The sequence below is a fragment of the Montipora capricornis genome, chromosome 9, assembly GCF_036669925.1.
Source record: "Montipora capricornis isolate CH-2021 chromosome 9, ASM3666992v2, whole genome shotgun sequence".
NCBI lineage: Eukaryota > Metazoa > Cnidaria > Anthozoa > Scleractinia > Acroporidae > Montipora > Montipora capricornis.
Window position 1 is genome coordinate 23,351,319 of NC_090891.1, and position 17,244 is coordinate 23,368,562.

Below are 17,244 nucleotides of genomic sequence, written 5' to 3' on the forward strand. Positions count from 1 at the left end.
GTAGGTCAAGAACAGCGGCAAAATTCGCGACGAACGTTGGTGCGAGGCCACCATTTTGGAATCGCAGTAAGGGGAAGACTGGGACGAGTTTAACATACAAGATGACAGTAAAGGATCAAACCTGGGAAAGAAGTTTCCGGTTCTCATCGTTGACAAATGCTTCCCCAAGAACCATCCATTGAACAAGATCTTCAATTGGCACACACTGAAACTGAGCTAATCTTGCATGCCAAACATGAAAACAATAATTGGATCCCACAACAAAAGAGTTCTTTCAGCATACACCACCCAAACACCTGGAGAACAGCATGACACATGTAACTGCGAAAGAAAACCAGAATGTCCGCTTGATGGTAAACGCCTCCAAACTAATGTATCTATCAAGACATTGTCACCTCCACTGACACAACGACTGAATCATACGTTGGACTAGCAACTAATTTTAAAGAACGCTTCAGAAACCACCATTCATCTTTTAGGCATGCCAGCAAGCGAAACGAAGCAGCTTTAGCTAAAGAAGATTATGAAAAGACGATATCAGCACTTTTTTAGTGTCAAAATTTGTTTTCACAATTTCCATCTGAAAGCTGAAAAGTTCGGTATTATCGTCTGTTTGTGCCCATTCTGCTGTTGGTTTTGTCATTCTCTTCTAAAGCAAAAACTTGTAAAAGATCAGATTTAATGACGATTGGCGATGTGACATATATTCCTAATTATCAACTGCGCAACTTTTTCGTTGAGAAAAGGATTAAAAGTGAGTTCGGTGGTTACGGCTGTTGTATCCGAGTACTAGTTGACCAAAAAATTGAGCAAATTGTACCTAAAATAACGTGGGTGACAAATTACTCCTTAATTTTGGCGCAAATTTTCAGCGTTAATTTATAATTTCACATGTGAATTACTGTTGCTGTGGCAATTTTTGCTACAGTGCCAAAATGGCGTCCAGGTTTGAAAAAAACCCGCGTCTTACGAACGTAATTTGTAACCCATGATGTTAATAGTTAATCAAATGGTGTACTCGTGAAATTAGGGAATAATTTCACTTGCGTTTTCTCCAAAGTCAAATTATTTCCCTCGCCTGAAGGCTCTGCAAATTCAGTATTTTATTTTGGACAAAACGCGCGAGAAATTATTTCCTAATTTCACTCTTTATTACACCCATTTAGAAATCACTGGTGCACGTTGCAATGTGATTGGCTCTCAGCAGTGCGATTTATTCCCAAATCGGATTTTTTTCGCTCTACATCGCTCCATTTCCCCAGCCAATGAGAATGGGCCACTAAAACAAAACAACCAATCAGATTTCAAGGCTTGTTTAAGGTAACCAATCAAATTGCAGGAAAATGAAAGACAAAGAAAATCATTGTGTGGCCAATTTTGCAACTTTTGTTCCCGACTGGATCAATAAAATTTTGGCACTGTCTAAAATCCTGTATTTTAGCGATTAAATAATTATTGTGTGATATCTAAATGGATGTAATAAAGTGGTAATGGAACTATGTGTCGTGCAATTTTGGTCTGAGATCATACTTGTGATTTCAAATCGAATTCGCGCTTAGCGCTGGTTTGATTTCGAAATCACACTTATGATTTCAGACCAAATTGCACTGCATTCAGTTAAATTACTGTTATTCACCAATTGATAACCCATACTAATAATACTCTATCAAGTGGAGAATAGTAAATACTATAACTTTTCAAGGTTTCAACTTTTACTCACAAATTGTAAACAACTTTTCCTTCCCGCCATTTCAGAGGTACAGAGGTTTCAGGTTACAGAGGTCTCAAAGGTTTGGCTGGCTTCACTCAGACGTTGAACTTCATCGACCGATAGATTTGTGTAAACTCAGCAGCTAAGGCAACATGACAAGGCCATGTAAGTCACGCTCCCCGTCGAGCGAGATTTCCCGCCAACACTTTGGGAAGATTGGCAAAGGAAATATCTGAGCCAAGATAACTAGCTAGAGCGAGAACTTAAACTATATTCTTGGGTTGCACGTCGCGCAAGTGAAAACATAAATCGCTTACCACTTACGAAATTGAGTCAAGAAATGGAAATGTTATAGAAGAGGAATAAATAAACAACGGGTCCAAGTCTCAGTGCTGTGCGATGTTCCGTACTTGAGTTATTCGGCGAAATTTATTACTCAAATTTGTAGAGTTTAGTACGGAGGCGCCATGTTGGTGTACTGCTGAAGTACATCAACACAGCGGCCGGAAACCTGTAGAAACATCTGGAGTTTGGCTGTCTTTAACACTTTCTGCACAATAATATAATGAGCTAGAAAACATTCGTATAGACACGTCTCCTAGTATATTGGCTGTTTAGGCCACAAAAACACGAGGGAAATAGATGTTTTTATGCAACTGGCATGTTTTTCGAAAGCTGTCAACATGTCACGCACTGTGAAAAACTCTGAAATTCAAACTGCTCTATTTTCGAAACGAAGCACGGTACCGAGCTGAAAACATGCAAACAGATATATTTTTAAAAACTCTTATAGCTGATCAAGACAAAAACTCAAAAGGCTCTTTAGTTTTGTAGTTTCTTTTTGTGACGTCACGTGCAACCCAAGAATAGCCTGACAAGCCACAAGCAGTAATCTCCACCACAGTCACCTAATTAAACCATGATCAGTGAGCTTCACCGCTCAAATGGTTGCTTCCTAAGCAGTAGTGGAGATTTGAGAGAGGTTATATGTGTTTGGATAATATACAATTTCATAAGGATTTAAAAAGACCCCTCGAGCTAACGAAAAAGGAAGAAGAATCATTCTTGGAAGCAGAGTTAGTATGCCAAAAACTGGATGCAACGACAATTATAAATTACAACCTGTACATGTAAAACGAGCTGTTATTAAGGTCGATCACCGGTGACAACATTTGCAAGGATTGCCCTTTTTGTGTGAGACAATAGCGAGGCTGCAAGAATTTGATCGGATATTTGTTAACTGTCTTAACTAGAGATCAAGAAATAAACTGATAATCGCGGGAGAACGCGTTTTTTAAAAAAATAATTGTCCTGGCAATTCAGGTTGATGCATTGTTACGAGGCTATAACACTACTTTCCTTATACGGAACCAAAATTTCAGGAAAGAAAACAGATAATAACCGCGACCTTAGGTATAAGCCTGCAGCTTTACCGCTTCACATCAACGGGCCCTTTACTTCTATGAGATACAGAGAACTAATTAGTACGATTATCGATCACATAAATAAGATCTAAAAACTAAACTCCACCATCCTTGAAACCAGGTCCGGCAAGCAGAATAAATGAAATTTGGAACGGATTATGCCACTCAATTCCCTGTTAATAACGCTTAATACTAAGGGATATTTTGGTTCAAAGCGATATAGTTCACCCACGAAGCACAGACGCCAACAAAGGGGCCGACCATTTAACTCTTGAGGGGGGGAGGAAGGGGGGTGGGTGACTTTGAAAAAAAATTTCCTGCAAGGGCTTGTTGGAAGAAAAAAAATGCAGGCATCACAAATGAAATAGAAAAAAATTCTTGCACTGCTGCAAGCAAGAAAAAAAAAATGTTGCAAAGCTATTTCATCATTCCTGGGGGGCTTTACGAAATCCCAGCAAAAGTGCAACCATTCCAGATAATCTGCAAGCCAGCAAGCTACTCTGGTTAGCCTATTAAAATAACAAAGTGACATTGATTGGCCTAAATAACACTCTGGTTAGCCTACAGTTAGCTTAGGTAGCTTGCGGTTTGCCCTTATAATGGGATAAGGGATTTCTTGCTTGCTCAGTTCACATGGCACCAAGTCATAAAATAACAAAGTGACATTGATTGGCCTAAATAACACTCTGGTTAGCCTACAGTTGGCTTAGGTAGCTTGCGGTTTGCCCTTATAATGGAATCAGGGATTTCTGGCTTGCTGGCTCGCACTGTATCCAAACTCACAAGCAGTAATGGAGGTAAATTTTTCTATTTGAAGAATCAAGTCTTATTAGACATAGAAAAATAATTTGTTCGTTTTCAATCTTTTCAACTGAAGCATTTTCAAGTAATTACTTTCTATTGAAATAATTATAAGGTTTTTGCAATACTAGAGCTATTTTTCAAATTAGACCATGATCAACTAACTTTAATTCTGCTTTCACATTTGTTTTGGAGATTTCAGTCCACTTTTAAATTGTAACTAATGCTTCTAGTAGTAATTACCATGCTATGAGCATTCTGAACTGCTTTTTGCTATTTTTACCTTTTTTTTTTTAATTAAGAAGCTAAACATTTTCAAATCTACCTTTGGAGCATCACTTTATAACATGAGAATATTGTTATTAGGTAATATTAAATGATTCTAAAGAATGACATTCCGAAAACATGTCGCTATACAAGAATGATTTTGTATAGCTTTGATTTTAAGGTTTTGCAGCTCCATATATTAGAACTATTACTGCAATAACCACAATGTAAATGTAAATACACTCTGTAAATGTAAACACGACACTTTTTTGAGGAAAAAAAAGCCTGCAGACAAATGAGGAGAGAAAAAAATATATCCTGCAGAGCATTTAGGTGGGAAAAAAAAAGTGTCCCAATTTAAGTCTAAGCATTTGCTACCTATTTTCAACAATAAGGTAAGGGTAAAGGTTAGCGTTATTTTTAGCTTTGGGTAAATGCAGCAGTTAATCTTCACTTAAAGAGCAGCCTTTGGGGGACACTTTGTGACATAAATTGTTTGTATTCTGAGACACAAGTGATGGTTGGCTAGAAGAGCAAGGGGACACTTCGTGACGCTTATTGAAATCCGCGTGCGTCTAATTAGGACGCACCTGGACATATCTCAGTTTGCTAGAAAAAAAAATTGCTGACCAGAAATCACCCACCCACCCTCCCCTCTCAAGAGTTAAATGGTCGGCCCCTAAACCAGAGTGGCACGATTCATACAACCAAGAAAATGGCGCCTGCATATCTTATTGTGTTTAACTGACGCAAGTTTTGACCCGTAAATGCCATATAGGTTCACCTATGCACAGTCTTGGGGAACTGTGGGGTCTGTTCAGAATCTGGGGACATTTTTGAGTCCCTCGTAAAATGTCCTCGCAATTGAGTGATTTTTACTATTGGGGAAACGTGTTATTCGTGATTTCGTTTTACTCAGGTTTGGAAAGTCTTGGAATTTTCTTTATAGTTATGCCGTGAAGATCGTAAATTAACTTGTAGTTTAAATTAGCATGCGAAGATGAAATCAATCAGTTCAATACAATAAGATATCCAGGGACAACATGATAATAGATTTTACGAGAATTGACATTTTCAATGTCTACGGATACCCACCATTGAAAAGTTTTTTTCAGATCATAACACTGGGCAAGGAAAATGGTGGCAAATGCGATGAAAAAGTAAGAAAAATGGACATTTTGACATCAGAGGGAAAAACGCATAGCTGAAGTAAAGGGCACAGTTTATGAATCAAAACAAAAAGATCAAATACTTTGACGGTAGCGAAATTCATGACGTTCTCGTTGCCGTCGGTGTTCCTTCTAAATTCGAAGCTTTTCAAGGTTAGGTTAGCAATACCAGTTCTTTTAGTAGTTTTTTTAAAGTTCCATCCAGCTTCCATCAATACTTTCTTTGACGGTCAATACTGTAGACTGGGGTGATGAGCGGCAATAAAAGCAAAGAGACGCCAGTGCTCGGTAAGAAACAGCTAACCGTGGCAAACCACATAAAGAGGGAACACCAACCTCGGCTATGTCTGGAAAGAGATCAACCAAACGTGCGATGTCCTCTTTGCTTAGTGATATTCCCTCCACGCACATCGCGAAAATCTCGTGCTTTTGAATGGCACAAATGATGGACTCAACACCCACCTTACAAAAAGCTAGTCTAAGAAAACGCAAGGACGAAAAAGAGGCATTGCTAATTCCTCTGTAAGTCAAATTTTCACAGCCGCCTACGTTTAATATTCCTAACGAGGGTATGCTTCCGGTAACAAAAACTAGATGGCTGTCATCCAACATTGTTTGGCTCAAGTTGAGCTCCGCAATGTTAACAGCTCGAATAACTGGATATTTAGAAAGTTCACCTTTCATTTTTGCCATGTTAAGAACTGTCAGTCCAGCACAGTTTTCCACTATTTTGCAGAATGTTGCCCAGGTTGTTTTTGCGCCACTTAAATCAATAGAGCGGAATAGACTAGGCCTCCATTGGACTGCTATGAGAAAGTTATCCACTGTCTCCTTTGATGTGTTCTGTGCTTTTACAACGGAGAATTCGTGATTTCTTGCGTACTTAATCAGAGTTTTGTCGTAAGAAATTTGCAGCCAAGCCTTGCACACTAGAGAAGCGGTTCTTCGAACAAATTTGTAGGGTAAATATGAGAAAACGTGAAGTATGATGCTTTGAGGCAAGGTATCCATTTATCTTCAGACAAGTAGCTACGAAATTCATTCACGTATAAGGCCATTTAAGTGACAGTCTTATCACGTAGATTTAAGAGTTGCTAATGCTGTCAGATTCTCAGGTCCCACCAAAGAAAAGTATCTGTTTGAATTTTTGGTCTAAAGATCTAAAAAAGCAACTGTGTATTACAAGTGAGGCAGCAAATTATCAATGGAACTTTCTTTCTGAAACGACTTATCAAAGCACTGCAATACCCATTCAAGAAACCCTTATCATACTTCAAAAAGGGAATGGAGCTCAGTATCTTGAGACGACAACTTGATCTTTTGATATTCTAAAACAACAACATTTGTACTTACCTTAATGGATTTTTGGATTCTTAAATAAAGCAACACGTTTTTCACGTCCTTGATAATCGTGCCAGTTTCTCGTTTCCCCACCTAAGAAAAGAACCTGTTTTACATGATGTTTGGTCTCAAAATAAAAGTAACCGACTGCGAGGAACAAACTAAAAGGCACATTATCAAAGAAAGTTTTGTTCTCCAACGACCTATCGAAGCACAGTTGTTTCAAACCGAGAATAGCATTTTTCTGAGCACTACGATGCTGCGGCTAATTCACAATAATACAATGACTGCATAGACTTTTCAAATAGGAGGAAAAAGTACGTATCTTAATACAGCATTTTCAGAAGTCAAACAAAAACTAGTGACAATAGGTAATAAAAGACTTTTTTCTTTCTTTTAACCTTAACTGACCCTTTTAAGATTAGTTTGCTGAATAGTAGGCATCTTCTTTAAGTTCGTTCATGCTACCGTTTTTCTCTTATTTAAGTCGTTTTCTTTCAAAGACAGCCGTGCAGCAATAAATATTGTTAACCGCTTAGCAAAACAACCCCCGCACTCACTGATAGTGCGAGAAATCTAAACGTTCAAACACTGACTTTTCATAAGAGTTTGTAATGACATTATATCGAGTTTGCTAGCTTATCCTTTACGCAGTCATATGGATCAAGTTGAAAAAAAGGTACAATATGGCCATACTTTGTCTAGAACATTACTTTGGCATGACGTTTTCGCAAGTTGAATCTATTAGCCTCAGGCTACGAGGAGTGTAACTGAGACCCCATAATCACGACTCTATTTGCAGTAAGTTAATGGGTACACACATCATATCGCTTTTTCAAAAGATTCCCGAAAACTCTTTCCCGCTTAATTACTTTTTTGGCAGATGTTTGTCAGATACTCCCATTTTCACTATTGTAGACGCCACAAGACAATATTTCGCGCGCATTTTTTTCGTCATGATTTCGGCGGGAAGTAGGTCGGATATTGTCTAATGACTCTGCCGAGAGAGAACATTATTTTTGAAAAAAAAAATAGAAAAAATGCGCAATGAGAATTTGTCAAAAGTGTTAAATCTAGACAGCTCAGAATTTTTTTGCCTAATTTTCTCCTTGCGTCCGTCCTATATAGAGGTAGAGGATATTTTTGTTTGGTCCAATTTTCACTTTAAAGCCAAAACCTTTAGTAGAACCCATTTACTGAAAACTAACATTAACAAAATTGCCTGGGATGACAATTGCATTTCGTATTACCACGTTGTTGTGCACATCTGAATAAACATTCCGATAAGAGTAAAATGACCCTACGGTCGCAGATAACTTAGTGGGGACTCACATCATATCAGAATGCCAAAAGGTTCACATCAGTCTGGGAGAGGGTCTATATTTTTACCACGGCAGGGTAGCCTTTCAGTTACCTGTGGAGAAACAGAATCGATAAATGAAAATTAACACTAAAAACCAAAGTAGTAATAAAGTTGCCACCGATATCATGGGGTTTACGTTTTTAAATATTCGAAGAACTACTGCCACAAGCCCACTATATTAGATTTCAACTACATCTTACAAAGGCTTTTTTAAGAGTCAAATGACACCTTCCAACACGCAATGAAATGTCCTCTTCTTTCTTTTACTTTTCACGGACCTCTCTAAGATAGTTTGCAGCAAAATCATGGGCAACCATACCATTTCTTGGTCGTCAGCTGATGAGAACCTTTAACTTCTTGTTATTTGAGAAGTTTACTTTCAGAAGACAAAAGACCAATTCGGCTAACGCAATGTTGTACCCAAATCAAATCTCTTGAGGTTAAGATTCTTTGTGTATTGCATTTGCATGAGTACCTTGACTTTTACTTCACTTGACTTTTACTTCAATTGGGACCTTAAAACTGGGCATTAAGTTGGCATCTTAGGCGGTTTGTCTACACGAAAACGATCTTCTCCCTTTGTTTTGTCTATCACGTATCACGTGCTAACTATTTTTCTTTAATTTTGTATGTCAGTAAATTCAGTCGTAACCGGTTCATCGAAAAGAATTCTAGTTCCCAAAAAAAAACAAACAGGCAGCTAATAATTGTCTAGCAAAGATGAGAACGGCGCCGAGACAATTGTCTACGCCGAGCTGCAGCAATGACCCTTTGCAGACCTTTGCATCCGGCATGAGGTATTAGCACAAAACGGTGCTTTCAAACAGTCATGAAAATACTTGCTACATTTCATCCACATGATCTTATGGCAATTTTCATAACGGTTTTGAACATTTTCCCCTGAATGTTTAATTCAGAGGAAAATGTTCAAAACCGTTGAGCAGATACAACGCCATTTCAATGATGAGTTTTGCGCCATTTTAACCATTTTAATTTATACGGCATGCATCAGTGCATGCAGATAAAGAATTCAGATAGCAAGTATTTCTTTCGATCGCTTCATAGGGAAAAATCTTTCTCTTTTTAGTTTTACAAGGGTCATTTGATTGTACTGATTGAATCCTAAGTTCTCCACGCTACACAATAAGTCTAATAAGTTTGTCTTTACATGCTATGCTAAGTATTCACACTAAATCATGCGAAAGGCATATCTCTCTCTGCGTTAGATATACAGAGAATATATGAGTAAAATGAAAAGAACCATAGAAAGCGAAAACAGAGATGAACAACAACATACCTTTCAGCGAATGATTCAACATCACCGCATGATATCGTGTTTTGATATGAGGTGCCCGTAAAAGGTCGTAAAATGGTTCAATGCTTAAAATTAGGAGTGTTTAATGACTCCATAATCAATTGGAGATAAGTTAATGGGGACATACAGTGCTTGCGGCATTTTCCGTCGCATTCTTTGTTTTTATCGTTTGTTTCATTTTACTCAAGTGACTATGACACATGGACTTTACAAGAAAACACCTCGCGCGAGTTTCCCTCGTCTCGCGGGAAGCAGTTTTGTTGTCATTGACTTCGCGGAGAGAGATAGAGTAGTCCGCCGTGTTTTTGAAAGCAAAAGATGCATGTAACTAAATAAACTAAAGAGCAATGAGATTTTGTTACTAGACTTCTGTTGAATCTGGAAGGTTGACATTCGGCTTTATGTTTCCGTCGCCTTCGTTTAAGAACGGATGTTTCGTTTGGTCGTGGCCTCTAAGTAATGACTTACAAAACTGAACGAGATTTGACTTACGTGTAAGACTTACAAAACATCTCAATTTTCTAAAATTGGCCATAAAAGCGTCCATTCCTCATTACCAGTTTACTTTACCAAAATAAATAAACGATCAGCAGTCAGAGAGTACAGGGAGAGGAAAAATGGCGCCATTAGCTCCCTTGTATTGCACTTTCTTCCTGTCTAAGTTTTGCATGGGGTGACTTGAATCATATGTATCACCTACAGACATTCTACCTTTCTTACCTGTTATTTCAATCCTCTCCAAAGTGTTGAAACTGCAGGCACCTCAAGAAATAAGCCTGTAGAATAAAGATTATTGGAAAATCTCATCTCTTAACCCGCTGAAATGTTTCATTAGTCTAGATTATCGTGGTTATTATTTTTTTTTCCCAATGCCTTTTATATTAATACAGAATTGTTATTATCGTTGTTGGGGTTGCTTTTCTTAATTGCCGGAAAAAAAAAATTAAGGTTTTGTTTTTGTTTGTTTGTTTGTGTAAACATAGTTCATATAGATGAACTGCTTATGAAACCCGGAGAGAGAACAGTACTGTCGCACTTCATGTTAACTTGACCGTGACGTACCATGCACAATCTGTTGTCCTCGGTTCTCAACTGAATTTTGAATAAATTAATCGAAACTATTGATTGGCTTTCTTTTAGAAAAATCGCGTGGTTTGTGCTTGGTTAGGGCCAAAACAGAGAACAAAGTTGAACAAATTTGTTCACTGGTATGCTAAGTGACCTTTCTAGACAAGGGCATAAGCTTTCCTCAAGCTATCCTATCCCTTTAAAATTACTTACTTTCAACTGTCGTTCCCCTGCTTTGGTATAGGATCTGTATGTGTTTGCTGAAGGAACGTTAAACATTGTGCCAACAGATATTCAACATGTATACAGATTGCTATTCAAAGTTTATAGCGATGTGACTTTCCAGAGGAGACAAGAGATCCTCGCGTATCGTCATAAACTCGAAAATTCACCACTCGTCTGGAAGTAATTCAATTCTGAAATTCGAGAATTCCGTACAAATGAAAACGCAAGAAACGTGTTGTAATACCTCGCACAAAATAAAAGCGTTTTTAAGCCTGACTGCTCTTGACATGTATTACAATAAATCAGATGACTTAAAGTCTCGATTCAAGGCGCATACTTTTTTGAATCGATTGCATGCTGATGAATACAATGTGTCTGCACTCCCTTTAATAATCGGTTTTACGTGACGCCACAAGTCGGTGCGTTTTTTTAAATAAAGATACTTTAAATATGTCAGTCAACCATTGTTAAATTGTGTCCGATCAAAACCGATTTGTGCATGCGCTATAAATTGCTTATCAACAGCCTTTGATCAATTTTTTGTTACCACAATGAAAGGAACGTCTGCGTCGAGCGTAATATATAGCCGTTCACCAGAACGTTTTGTCAGGATCGGTAAGAGGCCTCTTAGGAGGGTTCCAAGGTTTGCATCAATGCGCGGCAGCGTAAAGTGGGTTTGGGCCCGGTGCAAGTCCTCCCATGCAACTGATCTAGGGAATTCCGCTCTCAAGCTTTGCGAAGTTGGTGAGTTGCGCCACCACGTAGGTCATTGAGATGTCAGGAAGGACCGTTCATTTTTCACCTCAAATAAAATTTAAGTGGTTCGTTTCTTCCCCTTGCACAAGCAGGGGGCATGGCACAGTGTCGCTGTGTTAACTTTGATTACAGTCAAATCTTGGAAATATGCGACAAATATATATATATATAGTTTGAAGGGACCAAGGACGGACAACTCCTAGATGACATTTTCATTGGGAGAAAAACGTTTTATGCCCTGAGCGGGATTTGAACCCACGTCTCCCTGATTACCGGTTGGATGTGATCACCACTACACTATCAGAGCAACCATGCTGGTTACATGGCCAATCTAGATAGCGAATGGGAATTAAGTGGTCATCCTGGGCCCATGTTTTTCCCAACCAGAACGATGATTCACAGGCGGACGATATATATATACCTATCTTAAGGTCTCTTAAGGTCTCTGTCATTACCACAAAAATTGACATTGATATTTTACTCTTATTTCAAGCTATCTCAACTCGTGAGAAAAAGTGGTTTTGCTCACGCATGCAGGGCCTTCCCCTGACGTGCTAGAGAGAAACCAATGGATGCGCCATCAAATGCTGCAATAACTTCTCGGGGTTAAGGGGGGCAATAGCTATTTCCGGGGGGGGAGATATCACCAAAAAAAACTGCCTTCTCTCACGTATACAGGGCCTTCCCCTGACGTGCTAGAGAGAAACCAATGGTGCCACGAGATTCGCCATCAAATTCTGCAAGAACTTCTGGAGGTTACGGGGGAGTACCTATTTCCGGGAAGGAAATATCGCCAAAAACTGTCTTTTCTTACGTATGCAGGACTTTCCCTGGGCGTGCTAGAAAGTAACCAATGGTACCATGAGATGCGCCATGATTAGGATTAGGGAGACCACACTCAAAACCGGGGGAAGTTAGACCCTAAAAACCACTTTTCCTCACGTGTGTACAGTCTTCCAGAGGCCGTTAAAAGTGAAACGGACCTTACCACGAGATGGGCCATCTCCTGAGGAATCTTCCTGGCGCGGTCTCGGGTAACCCAGACCCAAACGTGGAGAGTTAGGCCCGAAAACGAAAAACAAGTTTTTCGAGGATAACTCCCCCGGGATTTGGAATTTGGCCAATCCAAGGGCACCGTGAGAAGGGTCTCTGGAGGGCGCGTCTGATGAGCATAAGGCAAAATCCGGGGGGCCATTTTCGTGTCAAAACAGGGGTGCTCTTTGGCCTCTGAGGTCCACAGGTCGATTCGCCCCGGGTCGAAACTGGTGCGAAAAGTTGTTGGGCAATAGGGTCTAGGCGCATGAGGAATGGGGTCCCAAGTGAATAAAACGTAGGAATGTTAAAGACAAAAGACTGTGCACAGGGTGCCCACCTCAACACAGGATGCCCATATTTCGTCACGTGATAGATCTCGTTGAGACCTTTCCAACGGTGTATGGTATTATGGAATATCTCCATGGCAACCTGAAATAAGCTTTTTCCATGATTTGGCCGTGCAGATCCAGTGGTAGATTAACTCCTACACAGGATTTGAGGCTCTTCAAGAGTCGACTGGAGAGGTGGTCGTGAAATTTGACCGTTGCATTTGAGCTACGAAGCTGAAACTTGGCACGCCCCTGTGTACGGCCTAGAAGGTAAGGCCAAGAGAATATGGGGGAGACCGGACAAAACCGGGGGGAGTTATGGCCAAAAAACGTTTTTCTTACTTACGCAAAGCCATCCTGTGAGGTGCTACAAGGAAACCAATGGTATCACGAGATGCGCCTTGTGATTCTGCAACTACTTCTTGGGGTTAGAGAGACCACACTCAAAACTGAGGGGAGTTAAACCCGAAAAACCACTTTTCCTCATGTGTGTACAGTCTTCCAGAGGCCGTTAAAAGTGAAACGGACCTTACCACGAGATGGGCCATCTCCTGAGGAATCTTTCTGGAGCGGTCTTGGGTCCCCCGGACCCAACCGGGAGGAGTTAGGCCCAAAAAAGAAAAACAAGTTTTTCCAGGATAAGTCCCCCGGGATTTGGAATTTGGCCAATCCAAGAGCACCGTGAGGAGGGTCTCCGAAGGGCGCGTCTGATGAGCGTAAAGCAAAGTCCGGGGGGCCATTTTCATGTCAAAACAGGGGTGTTCTTGGGCCTCTGGCGTCCACAGGTCAATTCGCCCTGGGTCGAAACTGGTGCGAAAAGTTGTTGGGCAATAGGGTCTAGGCGCATGAGGAATGGGGTCCCAAGGGAATAAAACGTAGGAATGTTAAAGACAAAAGACTGTGCAGAGGGCGCCCACCTCAACACAGGATGCCCATATTTCGTCACGTGATAGATCTCGTTGAGACCTTTCCAACGGTGTATGGTATTATGGGATATCTCCATGGCAACCTGAAATAAGCTTTTTCCATGATTTGGCCGTGCAGATCCAGTGGTAGATTAACTCCTACTCAGGATTTGAGGCTCTTCAAGAGTCGACTGGAGAGGTGGTCGTGAAATTTGACCGTTGGATTTGAGCTACGAAGCTGAAACTTGGCACGCACCTGTGTACGGCCAAGAAGGTAAGGCCAAGAGAATATGGGGGAGACCGGACAAAACCGGGGGGAGTTATGGGCAAAAAACGTTTTTCTTACTAACGCAAAGCCATCCTGTGAGGTGCAACAAGGAAACCAATGGTATCACGAGATGCGCCTTGTGATTCTGCAACTACTTCTTGGGGTTAGAGAGACCACACTCAAAACTGAGGGGAGTTAAACCCGAAAACCACTTTTCCTCATGTGTGTACAGTCTTCCAGAGGCCGTTAAAAGTGAAACGGACCTTACCATGAGATGGGCCATCTCCTGAGGAATCTTTCTGGAGCGGTCTTGGGTCCCCCGGACCCAACCGGGAGGAGTTAGGCCCAAAAAGAAAAACAAGTTTTTCGAGGATAACTCCTCTGGGATTTGGAATTTGGCCAATCCAAGGGCACCGTGAGGAGGGTCTCCGGAGGGCGCGTCTGATGAGCGTAAAGCAAAGTCCGGGGGGCCATTTTCGTGTCAAAACAGGGGTGTTCTTGGGTCTCTGGCGTTCACAGGTCGATTCGCCCCGGGTCGAAACTGGTGCGAAAAGTTGTTGGGCAATAGGGTCTAGGCGCATGAGGAATGGGGTCCCAAGGGAATAAAACGTAGGAATGTTAAGGACAAAAGACTGTGCACAGGGCGCCCACCTCAACACAGGATGCCCATATCTCGTCACGTGATAGATCTCGTTGAGACCTTTCCAACGGTGTATGGTATTATGGGATGTCTCCATGGGAACCTGAAATAAGATTTTTGGGTGATCTGCTGTGCAGATCTGGTAGTGGTTTTACTCCTACACAGGATTTGAGGCTCTTTAGGAGTCGACTGGAGTAGTGGTCGTGAAATTTGACCCTCGGATTTGAGCTACGAAGCTGAAACTTGGCACCCACCTGCGTACGGCCTAGAAGATGAAGCCAACGGAATATGGGGAAGACCGGACAAAACTGGGGGGAGTTATGGCCAAAAAACGTTTTCCTCACCAACGCAAAGCCTTCCTCTGAGGTGCTACAAGGAAACCAATGGTATCACGAGATGCGCCTTGTAATTCTGCAACTACTTCTTGGGGTTAGTGGGTCCCAGCTGAAAACCAGGGGAAGTTTTGGCCCAAAAAGTGTCTGTCACCTCTCCCATGTGCAGAGCGCTCCATGGGGACGCTGGAGCGAAACCCATGGCACGGCCAGATGCGCCTGGTCATTGCGCATCTTTGTAGCGGGGTCGGGGGCCCCTGCTTTCCGGTGGGGGACGTTTCAAGACAAAGACCCGCTTGGTCTCCAGCAAGACTTGAAAAAAAAGGCCCCTCCACCGCCCTGGGTTACGTCCATAAATGCGAGGATCATAACTTTACTTGATTTCATATCTGCAGTTCAGTATACGATTCATTTCATACACCATTTCGTTCATTGACAGTATTTATTTGACAACATATTACGATTTGGCAATACGTACTAAGATTTCTGCCTCAAATGATCTCACTGACCTTGAGTCTCTTGTTAATCGCGAGCTTGGCAACTTCAACGAATGGCTTAAGGCCAACAAACTGTCTTTGAACATAAAAAAATCAAACTTTGTCATCTTTCGTCCCCGGCAAAAGAATATGCCCTTCATACCTAGGATTGGAATTCTCGACTCCGTGACTAACACCTCGCAAACCTTGAAATGAAAGATTATTTCAAATACCTTGGCTTGCTGATTGATTCAAATCTTTCATGGAAATATCACATAGAATCTATCTGCCACAAAATCAGCAAGTCGATAGGAATTATAGCCAAGATTCGACATTATGTCCCACGTCGTGTTTTACTTTCAGTGTACAACTCATTAATTGTCCCTTACTTAACTTATGGTATTTGTGCTTGGGGTAATTGTGCCTTGAAATTTCAAAGAAAGATCGTAACTCTACAAAAACGGGCCTTACGTCTTATTTACTTCTGTAAGTGTAAGGAACACGCCGTACCCTTCTTTCTCAAATCAAATTGCCTTCCCCTACCTAGCCTATTTTCCAGATATTGTAGCTAGTTATTGTATGATATCAACAGACAGACAGCACCAGTTAGTATACTCAATCAGTTTGTTAAAACAAGTCAGATTCATAATTGAGAACTTATTGTAATTGAGATTTACAAGGTTGTTCTGAAATTTACCTGGATAACGACAGTAAGATTAGGATTTTGCCTAAAAAACCTTGAAATAATTAAAGAGGAGAAACCTTTAAGATTTTGCAAGATGTAGCCAATTTACCAAGAGTTTTTGGCGGATTTTCCAAATGACTTACTGAGATTTGACTGGGATTTCCTGACAAATAGATCCTGAGATTTACTAAGATCTACCGAGACATACGGGATTTAAGATCATGATTGGATTTACGAGCTCAAGATGTAGTAAGGTTATTATGATATTCCAAGGTACTGTTTCCTAAATACAGAGCTATACACAATAAAGCAAGATATACTGGGATTTATTAAGATATACATGATATTTACACACATATAGCGAAAATGATTCAGTTTTTTAAATTTGCCATGATTTACTGAGATTCACCTATGGATATCAAAATATAATGTGATTCTCTAACAAATAAAGGAGATTTACAGGCTTACACTGATATTGACGGTTTTTACCAAGATGTATAAAAAGGTCATGAGATATGCCAATATTTACAAAGATAAACTGGGCCTTACAACGTTATAGTGATATTTACAGAGACAGTTTCCCAAGATATACTGAGATTCACGAAGACATAGACCAATTGCATAAATGGCGCCCAAATTTGAGTAACAATACTTATACATCCTTAGCCTCGTGTTTATGTTTCAAGAAAAAGGATTTTTCTCATGAATGTCAGCTAAGGATGTATCAAGTATTGTTAGTCAAATTGGGCGCCATTTATGCAAAGGGTCTATTGAGATTATTTTAAGGTTGACTGAAACCTTTTAACCTTTCACTGATTTGTATTAAGATATATAATCATTATACATTAAAAAGAGATCTAGGAGACCTGAGGAAATCAAGGCATGCATCACCAGACTCCATAATTTGACAGATTGTTAGATCAACCTGGTGTCAGTTTTGTTTTTATTATTTAGCATTGCATGAATTATGTGCTGCCCCTCTAAGGAGCCCCTGTAAAATGTACTCTAGCGTGATTTCTTACCTTTTACTCTTTGGAGTTGACGCCAAGCTCTTTTTCACAAATATGGCAATCATAACTAGCATCAATAGTTTTTCATCTCTCTTGCTTGGTAAATTTCATTGTTTTTTTTAAA

General features: G+C 40.4%; 1 protein-coding gene and 1 long non-coding RNA gene across 7 annotated transcripts in view; one reads left to right on the forward strand and one right to left on the reverse strand.

Moving 5' to 3' along the window:
* The window catches only part of LOC138016168 (uncharacterized), a 28,108-nt gene extending 17,097 nt beyond the window's left edge, over window positions 1-11,011 (reverse strand). Inside the window, exons 1-6 of one of the 6 annotated variants that reach the window (XR_011125746.1) lie at window positions 10,673-11,011; window positions 10,112-10,167; window positions 8,046-8,127; window positions 6,726-6,806; window positions 1,721-1,853; window positions 122-321 (exon numbers count right to left, since the gene is read on the reverse strand). This is a non-coding gene — a long non-coding RNA (uncharacterized lncRNA). The other 5 variants (XR_011125747.1, XR_011125745.1, XR_011125748.1 and 2 more) reach the window with 5 other exon arrangements.
* Window positions 1-17,244, forward strand: part of LOC138016110 (uncharacterized) — a 191,567-nt gene that overhangs the window by 25,119 nt on the left and 149,204 nt on the right. The window lies entirely within an intron of this gene.